Raw genomic sequence first — 6,196 nt, 5'->3', positions numbered from 1 at the left:
TAATGTCATACACCAGCTCACATCCCATTCACAGCCCTGAGCAGGACAGCCGGGCTCCACCACATGGACCCTCTCCCTGCTGCAGCAGATTTGACCAGATCAGCTGACAATCATATTGTCTCTTGAGGATTTGATCTAAGAGACACAGAGACTGAAAGTCTTAGAATTTGAATTTTATTTGCAAAGAATCATAACAAACATCCGTGATGGCAAATTACAGGATTTGATGAACTCAATACAGTTAAAATAATCTCCCTTTTCTTGAGCTAGTTTAAATGGGTTTGTGTTTCTTACAACCAACCAGCCCCAGGTTTAGCTAACACTCAAAGATGTCAGCTTTCTCCCTGTTCCCATTTAATATGACAACCTCAGGGGGATGGAGGTGACTCTCATCTTCCCAAAGTCTTTCTTACAGTGAGTCAGGAATGGATCTGGGCATGGGACCAAACTCTCCTCATCTATAAACCAGACCTGTTGATATATCTCATGTTTATCTCCTATGTGTATAGAATGAGAAATTCCATTCAAGAGGCTATTAATTATTTTACTTCGCATGAGTATTGAGTAATTATATCATCTTATAAGAAAAAATGAATGTAGGGAATTTTAAAACTTACCTTGTATTAATTGTGCCTTTAAGTGTTCAGCAGTACATAGTAAAAATGCATCTATTTCTTAATCTTAAATTTTTAATTTTTCTTAATTTCCCATGAATTAAAATATTGGTTCATACTCAGCATTTTGGAAAACTCCATTAAATGAACAATGAATAGCAAAAATGCCAATAAAAACAAGTAACAACAATAAAACCTAGCATTACTGAGAGCTTATTGTGTGACATTTTATAGAACTGGTACAGAGATTAACTAATTTGCCCAATTCACACCATCAGTAGTAGTGTAATTAGAATGTGAATGCATACAACGCGGGTTTAGTAGGCACTGTGGAGCCTCACCCAGGTCCCCCTCATCAGTCTGGTACCAACCTACCAGCTGCTGTGAGTTTTGCTGCTGGTGAGATGTCCCCCAAGCCCATGGTCCACAGTCAATGGCTTACTGATACAGGGCACAAGACATTCCCCTGCCTCAAAGGGGTGGCAACTTGATGATGTTATTTAAGTTCCAATGCCCCACCCCCCAACCTGGATCTTTCCCTGAAAACACACCCTGCTCAGTTTCTCCTTCCCTGTTCTGAATCCCGTACTCTTTTATAGATTTCCCCCTGAGGATCATTCATTCAACGTTTTCAGCTGCAGCCATCAGTGTCCGTGGTGGGTGCAATTTCTCCAGCAACCTGACTCTGGTATGTTTCCCGGAGAATTGTGACCACAGAATCGTAGGCGGAGAGAAGCTAACGGAGGCAGTGAATTTGAGTAGTGCATAGGATAGACTGTCATAGGCAATGTGGTGTCCCACCAGACCCCCTACCAGTCTGGGTTCCCATCCCCCAGCTGCTGTATGTGTCCGCCGATTGTTCACAGTTACCCCCTGCACTGAGGACGTATCCTCTGCTGACTGGAGCTGCTCCATCTGGGAAGCTACACAAGCCCCTCCCGGGTGCAGCCCTTCACTAATGCATGATTGATATGAGGGAACAGGATCTGGCACCCTTGGCTCAACAGGGTACAAGTCAGCATCTGATTTACACTCCAGAATGCACGCCCCACCCCAAGGTCAGACCAAAGCTAGACTGTGCCTGGGACCACAGGCTTCATGGGCTCTCTCCTTATCCTGCTTCACTCCCTTCCTTCCAGATGTTCCTGCAGACCACCCCCTCAATAAATTATGAGCACCCAAATCCCTGTTTTGAACTCTGCTTTTAAGGAACCCAACCTAAGCCATTGGGTGTGAAGCTAGTCCATGTTTAGTAAGCATCACTCCCATAAGAGGAAAAACACTACTTTTGATTTTGCAGTTAGTGTTTACAGCTTATCTCAAAGTTTTACTGATTCTGATACTCAGTAGTCTAAGACTCACAAGAGAAAAAGACAGAATGATGTTCTAAACAACTGAGATAGCAAAATTAAAGTCACCAGCATGACATAATTACTTCATAAAAATATCAATACCTGCCTACACATAGCACTGAGTCATCAATAAATGGCTTTCTAATTACCCAAGAGTCCAAATGGATTGCTTTAATTCTTTCCTGTTGTCACTTGCTAAAATTCTGTCCTACTTGAGGTGTCAAATCTACTTTGGTCCATCTTCTCCAAAAAGTAAGTGACTCTTATTTCCAACTGACAAGATTATTTTCCTCATGATCTCCAGAAATTTGTCATCAAAGCCTGAAAAGAAACATTTTAAATTATATTTTAAAAAATATTTTTTCTCTTGTCAACCATAATGGTAACAACTTGTCAGCTATGTAATTTTGTTCATGGTTTAGAAACATGGAAATCTTTGCAGAAAGTCTCCCAGACAGCCAGGACACGGATGTATTTGTATATCTGTTTTCAACTTACCCATATCAAAGACCAGAGGGTTGTGTTGGGGTCCCTAGGTCATTATGAGTGAAAAAATGACAACAGAGAGATTTCATTTAAGAGAAAGCCTATTAGAAAAGACTCTGCAGCCTGAAATCCCCAAGCCCCACACCAACTCCTTCACATTTCCTTCAAGTGCCTTTTTTTTTAATTTTACTATACTGTGGTAAGAACACTTGATAAGAGATCCACCCTCTTTTTTTTTTTTTTTTGCAGTACGCGGGCCTCTCATTGTTGTGGCCTCTCACGTTGCGGAGCACAGTCTCCGGACGCGCAGGCTCAGCGGCCATGACTCACGGGTCCAGCCGCTCCGCGGCATGTGGGATCTTCCCGGACCGGGGCACGAACCCATGTCCCCTGCAACGGCATGCGGACTGTCAACCACTGCGCCACCAGGGAAGCCCGAAATCCACCCTTTTAAATGTTTAAGTGTGCAATACTGTATTGTTGACTATACGTACAGTGTTGTACATGGGTCTCTAGAGCTTACTGATCCTGTTTAACTGAAACTTTACGCCCCTTGGTTAGTAATTCCCCATTCCCCCCTTCCCCAGCCCTTGGCAACCACCATTCTACTCTTGGATTCTATAAAGTTGACTATTTTAGATGCCTCATTTAAGTGGAATCATACAGTATTCATCTTTCTGTAACTGGTTCATTTCATTTAGCATAATGTCCTCAAGATTCATCCATGTTTTCTCATGTTGAAGCACTTCCTTCCTGTTTAAGGCTGGAATTAGTATTCCATTGTATGTATAGACCACATTTTCTTTACCCATTTATCTCTGGATGAATATTGCAGTTGTTTGTTTTCACATCTCAGCTTCTGTGAATAATGCTGTAATGAACGTGAGAGTGCTAATATCTCTTTGAGATCCTGATTTCAATTCTTTTGGAAAAATACCCAGAAGTAGAATTGCTGGATCATATGGTAGTTCTATTTTTAGTTTTCTGAGGAACCTCCGTACTGTTTTCCACAGTGGCTGCACCTATTTACCTTCCCACCAACAGTGCACAACGGTTCTGGTTTCAGGGATAATACCTCAGTACCAGGAGATGGAGTAAAGATTGTGCAGCAGGGAAGGGACACAGACCTAAAACCTCTGACCTTAGTCTAGACTTTTCCTGAGGTCAGCATACAAAGGTAGGGGACAAGGCTAGCAGTTCATCACACACAGAATATACACTCTGCATCCAAAATAGATTCACTTCTCCATCCAAGGGCTGGCAGTGTCCTAAAATCAGTCACCACATGAGGGCTACAGTGCTTTTCCTCTACACAAGGCTGGGAAGGAGGAGACCACGTGGCAGTGATGTACCTGGTGGAAATCACCACTGAGCTACTGTCAGCCATGTTTAGATCCCAAGGACAGCTGCCAATATGACCAAGGATTCGCGAGCAGCCTAATGACTGTTCTATGACGAAAGGAAAAACAAAGTTAACCCAAATATACGGGCGCTTTTAGTATTTCTCTGTCTTTTTAAAATATTAGAACATTTTAAATATACAAAAAGTAGAAAAAAAGATAGAAAACACCCATTTAACATTATTCTGTCAAGAAATATTGACTAGTTACCATAATTATTTAAGATTTTTTTTAAAAAAATCAGTATATTTAATACCAGCTTTTATAACTGCTTTTTGATCCCAATTGTAAAAGTCACTACTGTTCTGAAAATTATATTTATCTTTCATGATATTTAATTTTTTTATTTTACATTTTCATGTACATAGATGTTAGAGTGGCCTTGTGTGTCATTAAATTTACATGAAGAGCAAATTATTCTAAATTTGTTCTTCTGCAATGTGTTTCTCCATTCCAATAGAACAGAAAAACATTTTTCTTTTCCTTTTTCTTAAAAATTTTTCCCACGCTCTTCCTCCCACTTCTGGTAACCATCAATCAGTTCTCTGGATCTATGAGTTTGTTTTGAGGGGGTCTGTTTTTGGTTTTTGTTTCAGATTCCATATATAAGTGAGATTATATAGTGTTTGTCTTTCTCTGTCTGACTTATTTCACTTCGCATAATACCCTTAAGCTCCATCCATATTGTCACAAATGGCAGGAGTTTCTCTTTTCTTATGGCTGAATAATACTCAATTGTGGGTGTGTGTGTGTGTATACATCACACTCCTTCTTTATCCATTCATCCATTGATGGACATTTAGGTCGTTCTATATCTTGGCTATTGTAAATAACGCTGCGGTGAATATGGGAGTGTAGATACTCTTTTTGAGTTAGTGATTTTGTTTCCTTCGAATAAATAGAATAAGTTGCCAGAAATGGAATTGCTGGGTCATATCTTGGTTCTATTTTTAATTTTTTGAGGAAATTTCATACTGTTTTCCAAAAACAATGCTTTTTCATCCTATGTTTTTAGATAAATCCACATTGATATTTGTGGATATAATGTATTCATTCTACCTGCTCCATTAAAATTCCATCACAAGGATGTATCTCAATATATTTAGCAAATCCCTAACTGATAGAAATTTAGATTGTTTTAAAATATATACTTACCCCTTTTGTCCGACATCTTAGTGAGGTGCAATGGTAACAGCTGCTCTCCCGGCTTCACTATGTCACCAAAGGACGACAAGTAGAAGAAAGATGCCAGAAAGTCAGCCAAGAAAGACAAAGACCCAGTGAAAAAAATCTGGGGGCAAGGCCAAAAAGAAGAAGTGGTCCAAAGGCAAAGTTCAGGACAAGCTCAATAACCTAGTCTTGTTTGACAAAGCAACATATGACAAACTCTGTAAAGAAATTCCCAACTGTAAGCTTATAACTCCAGCTGTCATCTCTGAGAGGCTGAAGATTCGTGGTTCCCTGGCCAGGGCAGCCCTTCAGGAGCTCCTTAGTAAAGGACTTATTAAACTGGCTTCAAAGCACAGAGCTCAAGTAATTTACACCAGAAACACCAAGGGTGGAGAGGCCCCAACTTCTGGTGAAGATGAATGAATAGGTCCCACCAACTGTACATTTTGAAAAATAAAACTTTATTAAATCAAAAAAATAAATAAAATAAAATATGTACTTATTTGTAATAGCATAACCACAATTTTCTAATATTTACCATACTTCATATGTAATACATATGGGGTATGTGTATATGTGTGTGTGTGTCTATGCATACACATGCATGCATGTATTTTAAAATTTTTTAGATATATTTATTTTATCATTTTTTATTTATTCATTACTGAATTTGGTTTTCTAATGTTTTATTTAAATGCTTACATCTATGATCTTTGGTGACTCTTTTCTTTGTCTATACTCTCGTGTTTCATTTAGAAACAAGGCTATCCTAGATTTAGAAAAGTTGTTGAGACATTTTCCTGCTCTTTTAGTATTCTGGAACAGTTTGTACATGACAGGAGTTACCTAATTCATGAAGGTTTTGTAAAATTGCCAGTAAAGTCAACTGTCCCTGATACATTTTTGTGGGTAGCCCTGAGAATTAATTCAGGGCCTATATAGGTTTTTTATATCTTCTTGTGTCAATTTGGGGTTTTAGTTTTTGGGTTTTGTGGGGTTTTTGGTCAATGCCATAAAATTTTCTCTTGATATTGGCTTATAATTTTTAAACTCTGCTCTGTCTGTATTATGTCCCCATTTTTACTCTTAATATTAATTTACAACTCTCTTTGTCTTGATTGATTTTGCCCAAGATTAGTTGATGTTTAAACGTTCTTTGTAAAGCACCAGATTT

General features: G+C 39.0%; 1 pseudogene across 1 annotated transcript; it reads left to right on the top strand.

The window, feature by feature from the left end:
- Window positions 1–5,066: 5,066 nt before the first annotated feature.
- Window positions 5,067–5,472, top strand: LOC309820569 (small ribosomal subunit protein eS25-like; annotated as a pseudogene). The gene has a single exon. The product of its transcript is annotated as a small ribosomal subunit protein eS25-like (transcript).
- Window positions 5,473–6,196: the final 724 nt, after the last annotated feature.

This window comes from Grampus griseus (genome assembly GCF_964374135.1).
Source record: "Grampus griseus genome assembly, chromosome: 3".
NCBI lineage: Eukaryota > Metazoa > Chordata > Mammalia > Artiodactyla > Delphinidae > Grampus > Grampus griseus.
This window is presented reverse-complemented; position numbering and strand designations above follow the sequence as displayed.